The 18,569-nt window shown below is 44.9% G+C and overlaps 1 pseudogene across 1 annotated transcript in view; it reads left to right on the top strand.

Moving 5' to 3' along the window:
* Positions 1-18,235, top strand: part of LOC309585751 (epidermal growth factor receptor kinase substrate 8-like protein 2) — a 28,241-nt pseudogene extending 10,006 nt beyond the window's left edge. Inside the window, exons 2-11 of the transcript in view lie at positions 2,824-2,898; positions 3,560-3,708; positions 3,854-3,980; positions 4,335-4,450; positions 14,011-14,140; positions 14,907-15,014; positions 15,877-16,024; positions 17,115-17,298; positions 17,705-17,837; positions 18,164-18,235. The product of the transcript in view is annotated as an epidermal growth factor receptor kinase substrate 8-like protein 2 (transcript). The remainder of the gene's footprint in view (positions 1-2,823; positions 2,899-3,559; positions 3,709-3,853; positions 3,981-4,334; positions 4,451-14,010; positions 14,141-14,906; positions 15,015-15,876; positions 16,025-17,114; positions 17,299-17,704; positions 17,838-18,163) is intronic.
* The last annotated feature ends 334 nt before the right edge of the window (positions 18,236-18,569 follow it).

Below are 18,569 nucleotides of genomic sequence, written 5' to 3'. Positions count from 1 at the left end.
TTATTCCAAAGGAAGTCTACGCACTACCTTTTCCGTAAAAATTATAAAAAATACTTTAGTTACTGTATTTTACCTAAACCAAGATACTTGAGAATTCTTCCACAAGTGATGCCCCCTCCCCACAAAGGGCACTCCGACAAGAAGAAATTCAGGAGACTGCATCACCAAATAAAATCCTAATGGCAACTGCTTCAATCCCCCAGAAGAACAACGAATTCCCACTCTGCATCCAGCAATCCCTGCTCTGCAGCCTGTCTGCATCTGCTTTTGTAGGGCTTGTGGGGCTTTTGCATTCACTTCCTTCTCCAGGGCAGTTCCCACAAACAAAGAATGACTGAATTTCTGCAGACTGTCACTCGGCAATCCTGCATTTCACACATGCAAAGGGAAACACTTTCCTTTGAGCCCTTTATTTCAAGGAGTCTCTTTTTTACTGAGCATCCAGTGAGAACAGTGCCCAGTTGTGGCTGTTATTATTTCTCTGCTTTTGCTGCGTGGCAATATTGTGCTGGAGCTCTGCAGAACACCCACTGCAGCCCTTGTCTCACTGGGGCACACCGAATTGACAAAAAAAAGGCACAAAGATGAAACTCCTAAAGCAGCAGCAGCCCCAAGTCACTGAGCTGCTGCTTCCCACCACCAACACTCTGTGTCTCAGCAAACACTTCCAACGCACGAGCCAAGGCCACAGGGGAGTGAAAAGCCCAGAGCCTGCGGGCAGGACAAGCACTCCACTGATCAGTAACAAACCAACACAGCTCAGCTGGATGGTGCACTTAAGACTGGACCTGGAAGCATCAGGAAAAGCCATTGGAACACAAGCTCAGCAGCACAGAATCCATTTGGCACCAGCTGATGAGATGGGAGGCTCTGTGTGGGACACGTTGTGCATTCAGCTTCAACAATGCCACAGCTCCACAGCAGCGCTGAAAAACTTCTGCTTTTAACAGCTGGAGAGGATTTTCTCAATGGAAGTGAAGCTGTCATTAACAGAGGAACAGCACACGATGCACAACATAACCTGCAATAAAAAGCTTTTGCTTTCCAGCATGTAAGCATCCAGGTTACTGGACTTCAGCTCATGGAAACGAATCTGATGATAGATTTTTTTTTAATTTTTCTTGGAACTAAAAAAGTAAAATCTTCCATAAAAGGATAAAGTACAAAAATACTCTCTCAGTACATCTCAGGAAGCCATTTAATACCTTCCATGTCCTAGGAACAACTAGGCAAAACACTTGGAAAGTGTGAGCAGTAGAAATGTTGACCATTGAATGTTTGGCAGCCGTGTGCTCCAGCCCCTGGGAGGGGCTTGTCCCCCACTCCACACCAGTCCTGCAGCTCCCCAGCTATTTCTTCTTCTTCTTCTTCGGGGGCTCATCCTCAGAGCTGCTGCTGCTGCTGCTGCTGCTGCTGCTGCTGCTGCTGCTGCTGTTGGAGGAGCTCGGATCCGAGTCGAAGTCGGAGGAGGAGGAAGAGCTGCTGGAGGAGGGGGAGGAGGAGGAGGAGGAGGATCAATTTGTTGCCTTGAAAATTTCCAGGCCTCACCACCTAAGATGAATTCCTGTGCCCTCCCTCCCTTTCCCACTCCTGGATGAGTGGATTTTGGCCATTTGAGCAACGGCAGAGTGGCCCCAGGGCATGACATAGGCCAGCAGGACTGCAGAGAGGGGCAGAGAGGGAAAGCTGGCCAGGATCTCGTTCCCAGCCCTGAGCAGGGGCTTTACTGGCCTGACTGTCCTGTACTACCCGAGCTCTGGGGACAATGAACCAGGCTCAGTCCCTGCCTCACCACTGCAGCAGGAATTCTGTCAGTTGTGACCAAACTTGTCCAGCGAACACATCCTACAAGCTCCTTCCTGGGCAGTTATTAATAAGGAAAACCAAGAGACTGTAAACAACCTTAAAGCAGGATACCAAGCTCCAGCCTTTTCTTTGAGAAGCAAATATGGCTAATTTGTGCCTGCTCAGAATCAGAAGGAGCAGCTGATCTCCTGGCAAGAGCCCAGGGTGGAGCACGCAGCAGAGCTGGGACACTGTGGTGGGGTCCTGCCACGTTCCTCACCATGGGGCTGCCGAGTCCCTGGGAAGTGCCCGTTCATTGGGTCACCCTGCTGCCAGCAGTTGTTTCCCACTCCACATTAATGTTTCATCTCCGGCATTTCAAATGCTTTGCATTTCGGTAGGAGCGGGGAGCCTGTCTCCCATGGCAACAGTGCCAGGAGTCCAGGACAGGAGAAGGAGCTGAATGGGAGCACAAACTGGAGAGGTTTCTCACCACAGCTCAGCTGATTGCTGTTACTGAAACCCAGTTCTTGCAGTAAATCAATCCCAAGTGTTTGCTCCTCCATTCTGCCACAGCTCACCTCAAATACCACTGGATTTGGAGCCTTTCAGTGGCCAGGGCAGCTCCAGGTGCCCCAGGCAAGACCTTGGTGGAGACTTTCCCTTGTCAGCAGTTTGCCAGGGGACCCTCAGAACACCTATCCTGTTGTTTTCATCCATGGAACTAGTGGGATTCTCAACCCTGCAAGAGGCAGAAGCACCAGCAATCCTGGCCCTTCCTCACTAGGACTTTCAAAATAAGCCAAGGTCTTCTGTGTCTGTTCAAATTAGCTTTAAAGGCACTGATTTAACAGAGAGGGTATTCCCCCCCCCCCCTGAAATTCATAAGGAATTAGAAATGGACACAAAATAAAAATGAATGATTCCTACTCCTCCATCCCTTACTCTTCTCATCAGTCCACAACACTCGCCCCATGTGACAGAAAAGAGAAGGCACACTCAGGTTAGGGTTAAACTGTGTTTACGTTCTCTTTTCAGGCCAAACTAAGGAAGCACATCCAAAACCCCCGTGCTTCAGAGTTGGTGCATTTCCTCTTCAGGCCGCTGGAACTGGTAAATCTTATTCCCAGGTCTCACTGGGAACTCCTTTTATTTCTAGTTCACACTTACAAGTAGATAGATTGTGCAACAGGGTTGGAAAACTGCTCATACCTGGCCACAGCTTTCTCAGGAACTTCCAGAAGCGATGCCGGTTGTTCCTGGCCTCTGATCCGGTTTGAAGCTTGAAGTAAATACAGGAATCCCAGCAAATATGAATCCTTCCACCGGGTCAATAAGGCATTACTGTGAACAAAAGGGGCAGCCAGCTGGAATCCCCACTGGGAATCTGTCTGGTCTCACCTTCAGGCAAATACGGCTCAGTATTTGCACTGAAAATGCTTGGAAGCAGAAATCCCAACTTGGAAAAGGAGCCACAAAGGAATAGCAAGATACTTTCCATTTTTTGAAGTGTCAGCTTCTGACACTTCACTCGTCTGTAACAACAGCTCATTTGTAGATCAGCTCTTCCTTTGACTCCAATCCAAAAAAATCTCATGTTCCCTTGAACTGTCCAGTCTCCTTCAAAGACTTAGGTTGATGTTTCTTGCAGTGACTGTGCTGATCCAAGGATCAGCTTTGTCTTCGCTTCCTGCTCATCTGTGTGTCCCTGGTTTGACATTTTGACCGTTTCCTGCAAGTTCTCTCCTCTTTGTGTGGTTTGTGTGTGACTCAGATCATCAACAGCTGCGGTGGCCCCGAGCTGGCCCCGTCTGTCCTCAGCCCACTGCTTTCTAAAGACACCACCGATTTCCTGAGAGGACACCTGACACCCAAAGAGATAAACCTCTGGGATTCCCTGGGGGAGACATGGACCAGATCCAGGTAAGGACAGAGCTGCCATCTCCCCAGGCTCCCCACGCAGACGGGATGCTTGGATTCCCTGATGCTCCTGCTCCTTCTTTCAGGGGATGCCCTGAAAGACACATTCTTCGTGAATGTCCCCTCATATTCCCACTTTCTGTCCTAGAGCCGAGTGGCCCCGAGACACGAATGTCCCCACCTACATCCCCAAATTCCGCAACGGCTGGGAACCACCCACAGAAATCTTCCGTGGAGCTCCCTGGGAAATAGACATTGGACACTTGCAAGAGGAAGGTTAGTCCTGTGTCCCTGTCTCTTCACTCTCCCTCCCCCTTTTCTGGAGAAATGGAGCTGCAGGGGTAGTGGTGGCATGCAACAAGTAGTTGGCTCAAAACTCAGTTGGATCTGGTTGCCCCAGTTAAATACAGAAAGCAAATGAGGCTGGAAAAGGGCAGCAATAATGAGCCTCTCCCAATCCAAGGCAACAGCACCCTACAGCGTAACTGAGCTCCAGGGACACAGGCTTCCCTGGAGAACACCTTGACCAAAATCTGCCAGACCATGACTCATCTACCACTATCCCTCTCCTTTTCTCCGATCAGCTTTCCCCTTTCCTGGTAACACTGACTCCATGTCTGCCTTTCCAGCTCTCCTCAGCCAATGGATATCCTTACTGGAACTCCTCACTCAAGCGTGGCCAGACGGCTGAGCAGACACAGGTCGGGGATGCCTTCAAACAGAACATCACTCCACATGGAAATAGGTGATGGATCCGCACGCCCGGAGCTTTGGCTCCCGCCTCGGAACCTCATGAACGCACACGGACACGTACAGTGACACTGGGACGTTTGGGCATCCTGGAGACAACTCCCTGCCACTGTTAATAACCACCAAGGGAAGACAAAGATCAGCTGAGGGGTTATTCCCATAAGCACTGTCTGCTGTTTAACCCCCAGCAGCTCTGCAAGGAAAGGAATCGCAGGTGTTTTCCACCGCAGGAGGCAAAAATATTGACTGACTTCATCAGTCCATCCATAGGTCTTGTTTCCCAACATCAGCCCAGCAAAGTGACCTTAAGGATCAGGTGCCAAAGATGCTGCACTGCGCTTTGGCTCTCCATGTGTGTAGAGACGCTGGAATCATGGAATCACAGAAGGGATTGGGTGGGAAGGGACCTTAAAGATTATCCCGTTCCAACCCCCTGCCATGGCCAGAGACACCTTTCACTATCCCAGGTTGCTTCAAGCTCTGTCCAGCCTGGCCTTGGACACTGCCAGGGATCCAGGGGCAGCCACAGCTTCTCTGGGCAACCTGTGCCAGGGCCTCAGCACCTTCACAGGGAAGGATTTCTTCCCAATATCCCATCTAAACCCACCCTCTGGCAGCGGGAAGCCATTCCTCCTTGTCCTTTCACGCCAGGCTCTTCAAGTCCCTCTCCAGCTCTCTTGGGGCGCCTTTAGGCACTGGAAAAGGCTCTAAGGGCTCTCCAGAGCCTCCTCTTCTCCAGGCTGAACATTCCCAGCCCTCCCAGCCCGTCTGTGTAATGCTCTAGCTCTTGGAGCACTTCCTGGCCCTTCCTGTCTGATATTGCGCTGGTTTATTAAGGGAAATTCTGACTCTTTCTGCTATCTCTGTGTATTTATCTCCAAAGGACTGTGAGTACGGAAGAGTCATCCCCTATGTTCCTCAGCTCTTCTTTGGGGAACTCACCTATAAATGGAACTGCAGAAATGGGGAGGGAGGAAAAGGAAACAGGATGTGAATCGAGCACCTGCATAGTGACCACAGATGTCCACTGCTAGACAGACACTGATGTCAGGCAGATCATGCCCTCCAAATAGTGCTCAGAAAGAGAACAAGTTTGGGATTTCTGAAACTGCTCTGAATTGGATTTGCTTAAACAGATGTCATTAGTAAAAGCAATCAAAGAAAGAGTTTTGATCCCTCTTCCAAGCTGATGCCACTTATCATGTATCTTCCCTGCATTCTTCTAGGGAAGCTGTTTTTGATGTTGTCCTGTCCTTCTTTTTATAAGGGAGCAAAAATACTTTATTAAGTATTACTCTTTCAGTTTTGTTTCCTCTCCTCTTCTGAGATACAGTAAAGTGAACATTCAGCAGAATAGTTTTGTATTTTTTGAACACAATTCTTCTTTTATCCAACTGAGGCCCTTCTGTGATCATGAAAAAACAGAAACTGTTGTGAACTACAGTTTACACTCATAAGAGGTTGACATGGGTCTGTTCTCCAAGGTTATTCTTAGTTCAACTGCTGTGTAAACTGTTGATGTCACTGACTGGAGGCTGCTCTTCAGGACATTATAGATATGATAATTATATGACAGAAAATGCAACATATAGTTGAATCTGACCTTCAAGTTCACTAGCTTAAAAAAGGAAAAAAATGTCTGTAAGAAATTTGCTGCTTTTCCCATTACTAAGATGTAATAAATGCCTTCAAGTTTATACTCAGTCGACAGCATATACACATGGACAGCAGTGCCCATCCATCTTCAAGCTAGGGTACATTTTAAGTGTCAATGATCACTGCCTCCAGAAAGCATTTTTGAGACAAAACAGGCAAAGTCTTTTGCATATCTAGACAATCATCCAATACTAGGATCTTCACTCTCACATAAACACTTCATGTTTTTCCACAGAGGAATCTGAGATAGATTTTTCTGAGAAATAACAAACCACCAAAACTTAATTAAATGACAAACAAGGGAAAAGCACCACTTCCTCACTCAGCACATTTTCCTTGATTTTCATTAAGCATTCAGATTTACAGATGCTGATATTGCCACAAGAGCAGTTTTTTTCTGGTTTAACTTCCTCTTCCAGTAGAGCGAGCACAGCTGCAAAATGCAAGCTCACTTCTAGGCTCTCTTACACATCACCAGTTTACCACATTCCAACCAGTCACAGCTGTGCAACACCCCGTCAGGGTACTGGGATTACTGCAGTGCCACAGACAGTTTAAGTGAGGCTCATGGAGCTGTACAATTTTAACTATGTTTTATATGTATAATTAAATGATGCATGACATGGAAATAAGCCAGCTGTACTGAAACTGAACAAACTAACTGCTCTGATGCAACAGTTAAGCATCTCATCAGTTCTAAAATGAAACAGGTTTAAAGCAAAAACAATATAGAGAACAGAATGCTTGACACTGTTAAATAGCATGCTCAAAGGATAATTTTTGAACATTAAGGAAATGCACTCACCCAGTCAAATTTTCAAAAGAATTCCTGGCACCAAAATGTTCTCTGTTTGCTTTTTCACCATGTTTTAAGAATAGATCACTCTGGGGGAAGAAAATCCTGTGTGCAAAACACTGCGTGAAACTAAACAATCCTTAAACATGGCTAATTTCCATGTGGAGCTGATGATTTAGCACTGTCATCCTTCAGCAGAGGAGAAAGAACTACCTGTCTTTAGTTTATTTAGGTAAGATGTAAAAAGTGAGGAGCGTGAATTTGATCTTGCTTCAATTAACTTCAGTGGAAAAACTCTTGCCATGACTTCAGTGAGAGTGAGACTGCATCTTAATTCATTCTATATGGAGAAAAACAAATCAGCTGAGAATAATGCTTCTGTTTATTAGATGTAAATTACTACCACAGTCGTTTTTAACAGTGCTAAGTAAATCCTGCTTTAAAAGCCAAACGTTGCCTTCAGTCCTGCTTATTCCTCTGTACTGTGTCACAATGCAGGATTCCTGGTCCTCTGACCAAGTCACCGCTGTCACAGTAAGCATGGCTTGCTCTGGGGAATGGCCACATTCCCACACGGGAATGATAGATGTTTGTGGATGTCACTGGTGACAATGTCCAAATCTGGGCTAGGGCATGCCCCCCAGCCAAGAAACTAGGGTGCACACTTTTGTAATATAAATGCATTCACTGAGAACACAGACTGCACTTACTAAAATGTCCATGAAAAGCAGCCAAGTAAATCAAATCAATAGGGTTAAATTTGCAATTAGGATTCTCTCTTTCGGCAGGAAAATTTTAGGATAGCCACAAATTGAGAAAAATTTGCTTTTTTTTCTTCTTTTTCTCAGAAGGCAATCAACCTTCTGGTCTGGCTATTCTTTACTTCTCCCTATGAAGTAAAATCTAAAAAGACACACACACGATATTTATGGAAGGACCTCCCAATGCATTAGGAAAAATTATTACTCAGAAGATCAAACAGAAACAAGACTGTCTACACTGTATGAATTAAACATACATGAATTAGGACACTGAGCCTTCCATTCTTTAGTAACAGAACTGATGCTGTCCTGAAAATGACATTAATGAATTACACTGGTATATGAAAACCTTCTGCATCTGCTCTAGAGGTTGGAATGAGGATGTTAAATGAGGCAGCAGACAACAAGGACGTGCTGCTTAGGGAAGCTGAATATCACTTCTGTGCTTGTGGAGTTCTGCAGTTTGGATGAAGGTCACAGGTTATCTCCAGCTACATGAAAATGAGTGATAAATACACACTGTTGGTCTTAGACTGAAAGCAGTACTAGGCAAAGAGAGTCAAAATATGGAATATTACTCAAAATCATCCCCTGGTTTTCTAAAGATCATAATCTTCTATTAGAAGACAGTTTGTTACCTTCTCCTAATATTAAAGCTGTAATAGTAAAAGCACCTCAATCTTGTAGAAGTATCTAAGATACACTGAATAAGTAAGGTATATGCAGTGAGAGCACCCTAAAAACATCACAAGAGGAGTGACAATTTCTGGGATAGTAATGACATGAACGAGTATCTAAACGTTAAGTCTGAGTGAATAAGAGAATTTTTCAACTAATGGATCAGGGAAAATGTGAAAGGATGAGATATGTGATTAAAGATCATAGTGTATTCGGTTAACACAGGTGGAAAATATATGACTTTGATTCTGTACTACAACATATTTTAATTGATTTGTGTGTAGTTTTAGTTTTATACATGCACAATTTTTTAGAACACATCTTTAGACTGGGACAAACAATAAAGGAAATCCATTGTATGACTTTACATTGATCCCAACATCACTCACTGGAATATCTTAACATTTCCTGCACAGATTCCCATTCGTTAAGATGACAACCTTGAGAAGAAGGAAACCTATAACTGCCATTCAAAGAAGGTCTAAAATTTCGATTGCTGTTTGAACACAAAGGAGCTTTGACATGCTGTGGTTTATTGAAGCACTCCTGCAGTTATAGACACATCTTTAACCACCCTACCCTCTCCCTCTTCCTCCATCCACCACTGATTGATGCAACTGGAAGCTTCAGTAACTGCAGAGCAAAGTCCCGCTTACTTCCAGCTCTCCTGCCCCAGCAAATGCTCAGCTCTTCTGGGAAGATGGAGCTATGCCATAAGCACATTGCACCTGAAAGGAGATGAAACCTTCCCTTCAAAGACACATGTGACCAGGTTTTTGGAACTGCCTGATGTGGCCAGTTCTCATCTGTTTTCCATAAAGAAGGAAAAGAGCCCTGTATTCTCCTCTTCATGATAGTTCAAGTATGAATTCCAAAGAACAGAGATGCCAGGACTTGTCAGTGACATGACTAACAATTTTATGAGAACTGGCAAAAAACCAGTTCATTTCTCCTACATCTTATTCTCAGAAACCTTGGAATTGTTTTGTCTGAAAGATTTGGGGGGAGGAAGGTAGACTTAATTCTCACAACTATATTAAATATTCAGTACATCTGATATTCTGTTGTCAACACGCAAAATATAGTTTAATTATGATACGCCATACTGGAATCATTTACAATACATAAATGTGAAAAAACAGCATTAAATTATTTCTTGTTCCATGTGGAAAAATATACACCTTCCAACCCCCCAAGAAAGTAAGACAAGGCACAATAAATTCTGGTAATTCTCTTTCTTCTGACTTTTCAGTTCCATCACAGCTCTCAAAACTAAGATTTATGTGCTGTTTTGCATCTGTATCTGTTGTTGATTTTCCCCCCCTACAGGGATATAGGTGAATAAGTTTGGACAGGAAACGGTATCCCTCAAGCCAAACTGAAAGGTTTATAAAGTTGCTAAGAAAAGTTTGGGTCAGGGCCTAAATATCAATCATCTGCTCACTGTCTTTTTAAACGAGCTCAGGCATTTTCCCAACTGTTCCCAGCAGGTCTCTGCCACTATTTTAAACTAAGATTTCAGCCATTTTTTTTCCCCTGTGTTGACCTCACTAATTTTTCTTTCTCCCCCTCTTTACCTGCCAAAGGCATCCATCAGGATTTTGCCAAAGGCTATCTGCTTTTGAAGTTGAGAGGAATTCACTAATCGTGAGTGTCAAATCCACAGTAAATGCCATGGCCATATGGTATATGCTGCTTTTGGGAATTAGCTCAAAAGGCCTAGCTGTGAGAAGGCCGGCTGTATGTCAGGAGGGTTTTACTGCTAACTTTCATAACTCATGTCAGCTCTTTCAGTTTCTGTATGCATTGGCTTCAGGGAGTGCAACTGTTCCCTGAATTTATAAAAATGTTGTCAAGATCCCTTGATCTTGCTTCCTCTGTCTCTCTCGCACAAACACATCCAAACACATTTATATACACAGTGGAATAGCATGCACAGTGGCATGCAAATCTAGCAAAAGAGAAGCTTGTAAATAAATAGCATGTCATTCTGCTTACTCAATACATTTCTCTGGGTGTTAAACTCATGATAAACATATCATAAGCCCCGATGAAGGCTCTACAGCCTGTCCCATCACACCATCCTGAGTGTAACTCTGCAATGCATAGGAAGACATAAGTTTGAAAAACAGAGCAGAAATAGCTCCCCTAAGGGCAAGGGGCTGACATAGCTGAAACATAAGTAACTGGAGAGCATTTGTTTTCACTAAAGAAGGAAGTGTCAGTGACACATCTCTGTGCCTGTGGAGGTGTACTGTACATGCAAAGCAAAAAGAAATCCACCTTCTTTAAAAAATTGGCCATTAATACATAAATATGTCTGTGTTGAAATCCCTCAGACGGTACCATTCTTAACAAGAACTACACACAAGACTAAGAAATTCTGCAGAGAATCACGCTTTTGTGATCCAAAGAGGCAAGGAGAAAGAAAACCACATATGAAGAGTTTAACATACCCACTTAGTGATAGAAAAAGAATTATTACAAAAATAAATGTCAGTCCCCTTGAAACACTTGAGTCAGCGCTCTCAACTTTCTCTGATGCTGTAGGAAGGTGTGAATGTCCTCCATGTGTCACATCATCCGCACCAGCCACACAGGAATGTCTCCAATGCACCTCAGAGCCTTTCAAGGACCACTCCCCTCTAATTTATGTAGAGTCTGTTAACATCCTCTTGGAGCAAACAGAAATAATACTTTTAAAAGACATTTATACTTCAGAAACATGTGCCCCGACACAACAAAAAACCCAGATTTTAATACTGCCCCGAGGCAGAATTCATCCATCTTTAAGGCTTCTATTATGTATTTCCTGGTTAGTAATACAAAAAGAACTGCTGGCAGTATCACATCGAAACCAAAGTGCCAGAATCAGAAAAACTACTGAAAAGTTTACCTTTATAGGAAAGCTTCAGTCTTGGGATATTTTGTTTTGACGTTCCAGTGACTGGAAGGAACAGCATCGCTAAAGACAGCAGGCTGCAGGCATGTGGCACTTGCAGAGCTCTCATTCTGCTCTCCTCTTCTGTATCTTCTTTTGTACTATGGTGAAATATCTCCCCACTTTTCAAACAATCCAAGTTTTATCTGGAAGAAAAAAAGAAAACATCTGTAGGTCTGCTTTACTGCATAAGCAACAATTCTGTAAGCAAGCCAGACCTATTTCTAAAGAGCACCTCAGTTAATTTCTTTGCTACGAAAGTATTTTTCCTCTAGTACAAGTAAATATGTTTTGTTTCTTCAATACTAAATTTACACATTTTGACATTGGAAAAATATGTAAACTTTTCAGACACCAATGTCTAGCCTAGCTAACGTTTAAGCACAAATTAAATTAATGCAGTATCCATAAAAAGAACATTTGACATTCAAAAGTGACCATGCAACTTGATAGTTAATACCAGTCCATTGGATATCTTACATGTTTTATAACTCTTTTTGTCTCAGTACAACAGCTATTGTGTGTTTATGCTGTGACTAGAATGAACTGTAATGTCTCAGATGCCATGGGGGTACAAGCTGAGTTAACAGTGAGTACTTACCCATCAAAAACTAAACTAAGAAAACTGGAAAGAGCAAGCAGTTGTGTTTAGTTTTAATAGAGAAAAAAGTCAAAGCGGATGATGGATTTAAAAGTGCTTTCAGTATGATATTTCCAGCAGAACAACTGCCTCAACTCATCCACCAAAATGTCCTATAAACTTTAATGAGTGTTTCAGGCTGGGGTCAATAGGCTGATATGGGATTTTGTTAGCACAGTGTGCAACTAAGCCAGCTTTGCAACACTTTTCACTTAGTAAGAATCATTCATATTCCATAAATCTTGAAGTGTTTTACAACTGAAAGCAATTATCACTGCCCTTATTTTCCCTATGCAAAAACGGAACCATAAAGCTGCAGTGAACCTATTTCCTCAAGGTCACACAGCAAGCACAGTAGTTGAAAAGAAAACAGCAACAGCAGTCCTGCTGTCCTTTGTACCCAGCTATCAAGGATCCCTTTTGCCCAATAACTCGACTTTTGCACATGAAATTATTTGAAATGGCATCTTGAGTTCTGAAGGCAAAACTTCATGGTTAATAAATCACAGAGATCAGAGTATGAAAATATTTGTGAGACCAGATCCTTCCCCCTGCAAGTGCCTGATGCTAGAGGTCAAGGGAGATGGCTGGTGAAATGACAAATGTCAGTGTTTGAGTAATGCTGTAAAACCAAGGAGTAAGGAAATGTTATGGTTAGTCAAGAGATTAATGGCTCATGATGTGCCATGAAAATTCTTTTCTGAAAGGTACTGGAGCTGCCTGATTAAAAGAGCAATCCTAGTGCCCACATCAGCCAGCACTTGCACAGACACCAAAGGAGAGGTTCCTTGCAAGTCCATGAGAGATGCAGCACAGCTTGTGGCCCCTGAGCCTTTCCACCGGTCTGTTATTTGAACTCCTGCAGCACTGGGTCTTGCAATTCTGTGAGCTACAGCAGCACCCAGAACCAATTCGGCACCTCCTGATACAGGCAGTTCATCCTTCCTGGCATGAAAGGATGGAAACAGAATCCCTTCCGTTCTCTCTGACACAGGAAATCTTTCTCAGATGAAACTTGGGCTTTCTGAGCCTCCAGACTTTCGCTCAATAGCAAAAGACAAGGAAGTGTGCAAGAAGAGCATGATGGTGAAAAAGAGGGAAACAATTCGTAAAATCCCCAAAGCATAATTCCTATTGCAGAACACTAAGCTTCTTCCTTCTCAGTCCCCTCTTCAACACTCATATGCAGTGTCTGAATGCACTACTCTTGGCCAAGTGTGAGTACATGTTCACGAAATGACATGGAGAGAAAACAGACAAACATGAAATGCCTGTTTCATCTTTCTCTTCCCTTTATTACAGTATCAGATCCTAAGAGAACACCCTTACTTCTTCTGTGCCAACACATCTATCTGAGGGTGGACCACGAAGGACTAAAGTGGATTAGACTATCCCAGGGTTAAATCGCCTTGAAGAAATTTATTTAGAGGTGAAAAAGGGGAAAAGAAGGAGAGGGGACGAGGGGGAAGAATATATGAAGATGAGACACCAGCCCTGTTCATCTTCAGCAGGATGATAGTGACAAACCATACTTCAAAAAGAAGCAATTAAGAGGGAGCCAGTCTCACTGCAAGTATGTTGAGAAGTCACGGCCTGAAGGTCTGGGCCTCAGCCAACAGGGAACTCACCAAAGGATATGGGGCTCATTTTCTTGAGGCAAATTACTGTGAAGAATCAGGACTAAATTTGACTAAAAAAACAGTTGCATCAATGCACTGTCATTTGCTGAATTGATTGAGAATCAGCACCAAACTCGGCCCTTCGGCCATAGCTCACAACCTCACTTTTTCATGTAGGCTTTTTTTGCTAATGGGAACCTTCCTTTTTTCTTGGTTGGGTTTTTTTTCCCCTTTCCCCTTTTATTTGAATAATGTCTGTGAAAAACCATTTGCTTTCACGAGGCGGTTAGTTTACACTGGAGGCAGCAGCTCTGTGAGCTCGAGCCAACCCTGTCCTGTCTTTAGATTCATTGCAATCTGGCCACATTGTCACATATATTTTTAGTTTATGATGATCCTCTAATACAATTCCAGCTTCCACACAGAGTCCTTCCAACAGTCTAGCTCAGGTTAATGAACTTCAGGACACTTCTCTTCTGCAAGAATTTCGAGGCCCAGGGGGTGGCTGTGCCCAAGAGATTTGCCAAAATCCGCTACGATTTCACCGCGCGAAACGCCAGTGAGCTCTCGGTGCTGAAGGATGAAATCCTGGAGGTACGTGACCGCTCCTGGAAAAGGTGTGTCCCCCAGGGGCAGGAGAGAGCTCGGGATAGCAACAAGCACCAACTCCATTTTCCCTGGTGGTATCTCAGCAGTGACACAAAGCTTTGCTCAAACCCAAAGCTGGAGCAGGCTGCCTGTGCTGTGTCGTGTCATTTCCTCAGCTCAAAGACATCGGTCCCATTTTAACCACAGTGAGGAGGGAGGACAACAACTCGCTCTAGAGCCCTGCTCATCCCCCGCTGGGTCGGTTCCTTATCACCACTTCCTCCTCCACGAGGATTTGTTTTCTCTGAAAAGCACCTTTCTCATAACCTTTCTCTTACTGCAGCACTGTTGGCAGCTGGACAAGGTGGGACGTGACTTGGGCTGACACTGATCTGTGACCTGAGGAAAAGGTTTCTCTGCAAAATGTGGCTTTTTATTTATTTAATTATTTATTTTAATGCAAAAAGACATCAGAAACTCAGTCATTAGGAAAAAAAGGTCTGGAGAAACAGGGACATTATGTAGGAACTATGAGTTCTTCAGCACGCAGAGGTGCTCTCCTGTTCATCCTTACGATAAATTCTGATGCTTTCCAGGAAAAGTTTCAGTCCTGGATTGCATCTGAGAGCAACAGATCTGATTAGAGCTCCTGGCCTCAGTGATGTCCTTCTGGCAACTTCACCTTTTGGATGGTTCGGCCCCGCTATATCCTGGTTGTTTATGCCTGAAATCCCATTTTCCCACAGCAGATTTATTTTTGTCCCTCTCTCAGGTGTTGGAAGATAATAAGCAGTGGTGGAAGTTGCTCAACCGGAGTGGGCAGGCCGGTTATGTTCCGTACAATATCCTGGATGTGGTGAAACTGGAAGAGCTCAAACAGGTCTGTAGTCAGGTAATACCTGACTGGTATCAGCTGCAGGGCACAATCTGCCTCTGGGAATAATGTTGGCATTAGACCTCCCTGATTTCTTAGGATACTATGCACCAATCAGGACAGACCTTCAGAAGTAGACAAAGCCAGGAGATTCCTGAGTCTCCTATGATAAAATTCACATTTTGCTACGATCGTCTTCCCAAATAAGGCCTATCCTTCCTATTTGTGCACCAGCCTCCTGCTTTCCATATTTTTCCACATCAAGATTTTTCTTGGGGGTTAAATTAAAGATGGACACTTCCCTCAGCCAGTTCAGTTCAGCACCAGGAACACGTTACTGGAGTGGAGGCAGATGGAAACACCATCTAAGTGAGAATTAACTGAATACTGCAACTTGCACTGCAGAAATGTGGAGCTGGAGTGTTCTAAACACCCTAGGGAAGCATGGAATTGCTTCCCCATTTTGGTATTGCAGCGTTTGGGCAAAGCCTAAGGCGGCCCAGCAGGCTTCTGGATAAATCCCTGCTAGTTTAATCAAAACGTCAAAAAACTTTCCAGTCCGCTCCAGGCCCTTGGCAGTGGTCCCGCTTCACATCCCAGCTACGGAGCAGTGAGGCTCTGCCTTCCAATGAGATCGAACACGTTTGGCACAACTAGGAATTCCCTTGCGCAAACTTCAGACTTTGCTTTGGGTTCTTCATTCCCAGAAATTAACTTCTTCCATGCAGCTCCACCTGAGGTCTCCCCAGCCCCACATCAGCACAAGGAGAACACGGCAGTTTGTCCCTCCGTGGGTGTGAGGCAGAAAGCTTAAGAAAATTAAAAACGACCAAAAAAAATTCTTACTTTTCTTTCCCTTTCTAACCAGTCTAACCAGAGCTACAAAGGAGACCTGAGCCCCAGGGGCTATGGCCCATCCAGCCCAACCCACAAGCTGCCTGCCAGCTACGCCGGGGATAAGTGGGGCAGTGAGATGTTGTCGCGCCACTCTGCACAGGACGCCAAAGAACGCACGTGTGTGTCCCACTCTGGGCTCCCCTGGGTTTGGGCGCTCGGGGGACCAGACCTGCCCAAGGGGCTCCCCTGCACCTTTTACTGATCACAGCAATGGAGCAGCACTGTGTCTGGAGGCCATTCCAGGCAGGACAAGAGCCAAGAGAGCAGCCTTGGGGCTTGTGACACCTCCGGGGCTCTCGGGCGGCCCGGGCCGAGCAGGGCAATAAGTGATCACCCCATGCCTCCTTCCTCCAGTTCTAACTTCCTCCTCCTCCTCCTCCCAAGGAGAGAGTTTCCTTTCTCTTCCAAAATGTTTAAGTGTGTCTAAGGAACAGCTCAGGCCAATCCCTTTCTCTCACTTCCTTTTGCTCATCTCCCGGCACACACACAGTGCCCGCCTGGCCGCTTCCTTCATGTGGTTCCACAGAATTCCCGGCCAAACAGGAGATCCGCATCACTCCCTCACCCTGCACATGCTGTGGGGCTCACAGAGCAGGAGAGAGATCAGGGGCCCTGCTCACCTCACCCCTTATCCCACCCTGTCCACTCCTGGAAGCAGGAGCCCTTCTGGGACGACAGGAAGCCCCACCATACAAGGACACAAATCTGTTCGTATCACTGAGTTATTCTCCACAGTCTTCAGGAGTTTCATGGGGAAAGCGATACTGGATGAAGAGTCACTGGAGTTTTCACAGAAGCACAGGATGCCCTGGGCTGGAAGGGACCTTCAAGCTCATCCCATCATGAGTGTGTTGCTCATTCCCAGTTTGTGCTTCCTGCCGCTTCTGTTCTGTTGCGGAGCAAAACCTGGAGCTCTGCGATCAGCAAATTAGTGACTAGAAGCAGCAGAGAGGACTGAAAAGGTCTCAATTCCAAACCTCCAATTGTAGATTCTCACAGAACTGTGCTTCCACATCAGGCAACAGCCAAGGGGTGATGGGAGCAAAATAAATGGCAACACAGGGGCACAGGAAAATGGGAATCACTTTTCTGGGCTGAATTTAAATAAGAATGTTGAGCCACATCCCCATTTGCCTTACAGTTTCCCCACAAACATTTAATGGCATTTTTGACTGAAGACTTGCTTTCATTCCCTACTTGTTTCTACAGAACTTATTCACCAAACGGATGAGCTGAACGACGAGCTGCTAAAGAAGATCACAAACAATAAAATTCAGCCTCCCCACAGGAATTTCAAAGTGGAAAAGCCTCAGCAAGTTTTCGTGCCCCTCACCTTTGAATCCAGCACTGAAGAAGTCAAAGCCTGGCTGGAGGCCAAGTCATTCAGCAAAGAGTAAGATTTGCCCTATTGCCACGTGCAATGCTCGTCCTTCCCTGGAGAAGGAGCGGGGGAGGCCACCGGCACCATCTCACCTGGGACAAGCCACTTGGATTTACTTACAGAGCCTGTGTTGCAAATTAGATTTCAACCCTGTTCAATCCAGGCTCTATAACCAGAATGTTCAGAGCCCAAAGTCACTCCCTTTCTCTGGTATAAATATTTTCTTGGAGATAAACAGTTAACTAACTAAATCCAAGGCCTGAAATGCTACTGGAATTGCAGCTGCCACCTTGGAACAGCCCCAGGGCCCCGTGATATGGTCCCACTGCAGCTCCTGGCCTCCCATCTCCAACTCCTCACCTCTGGCACGAGGCCACGTGCAGCACAATCGTCACCTCCCTACTTTGTGTCTCCCCAGGACCGTGGAACACCTGGGCATCCTCACCGGAGCTCAGCTCTTCTCCCTCAACAGAGAGGAGCTGAAGAAGGTGTGCGGTGATGAGGGAAACAGAGTCTACAGCAAGATCACAGTGGAGAAAAACCAGCTGGAGGTAAGCATTTTTCTGGATAATTCCTGCTGGAATGGGGGCTGTACCAGCAGCGTCAGATAGCTCATTAAACAGGCATTTTAAAAAATACAATTGTGGGGAAAAAAAATGCAACCAAACCTACACCAGCAATAAAACACACGTAAAAATTCCGAAGTGTCTTTTGAGCAAATCTGTAAGATCCCCCTGTTTCCACTAATTAATCTGCTTTTTACTGATATCACTTATCTCTTTGAAACTAGCTCTACTTTTACAGCATTAATTAAATACTGTCACTTAACTGCAGCTTGAAGTTCAAATCCAAACTGCCTGTTTTGTTTCCATTCCAGAAAAGCAGAGGGGAGTCGGAGCTCCAAGAAATCACGAAGCACCGCCAGGAAAGGATTGATTCTGCAAATTAAAGTCTCTCTGCTTTATTTCAGCTCTTAGCCCTAAGTAGTGCAGAAAAAAAGGGAATGAAAGCAGTGATTCCTGGCCCAGGCCAGATGCAGCAGAGCTCCCCTTGGGGTCCAGCTGCCATCAGAGTGACAATTCCTTGAACACTGTTGGGAAGGGTTGACAATAAGACCATGTCCCACTGGGAAAGGTGTTTTAATTTTGCATGAAGTATTTTTTTTATAACTATATATTTTATACTGAAATTTTCCGTGCATGCGATCAGAGCAGGATTCACACGGGGCTGGATGTACAAGGGCTGGCTTCAAGCAAAAAAAGACCCCCAAAGCTTTTCTCCGA

Source organism: Coloeus monedula, assembly GCF_965178545.1.
Source record: "Coloeus monedula genome assembly, contig: HAP1_SCAFFOLD_242, whole genome shotgun sequence".
NCBI classification, from domain to species: Eukaryota; Metazoa; Chordata; class Aves; order Passeriformes; family Corvidae; genus Coloeus; species Coloeus monedula.
The sequence above is the reverse complement of the archived record's forward strand: the minus strand, read 5'-3'. Positions and strand labels throughout refer to the sequence as shown.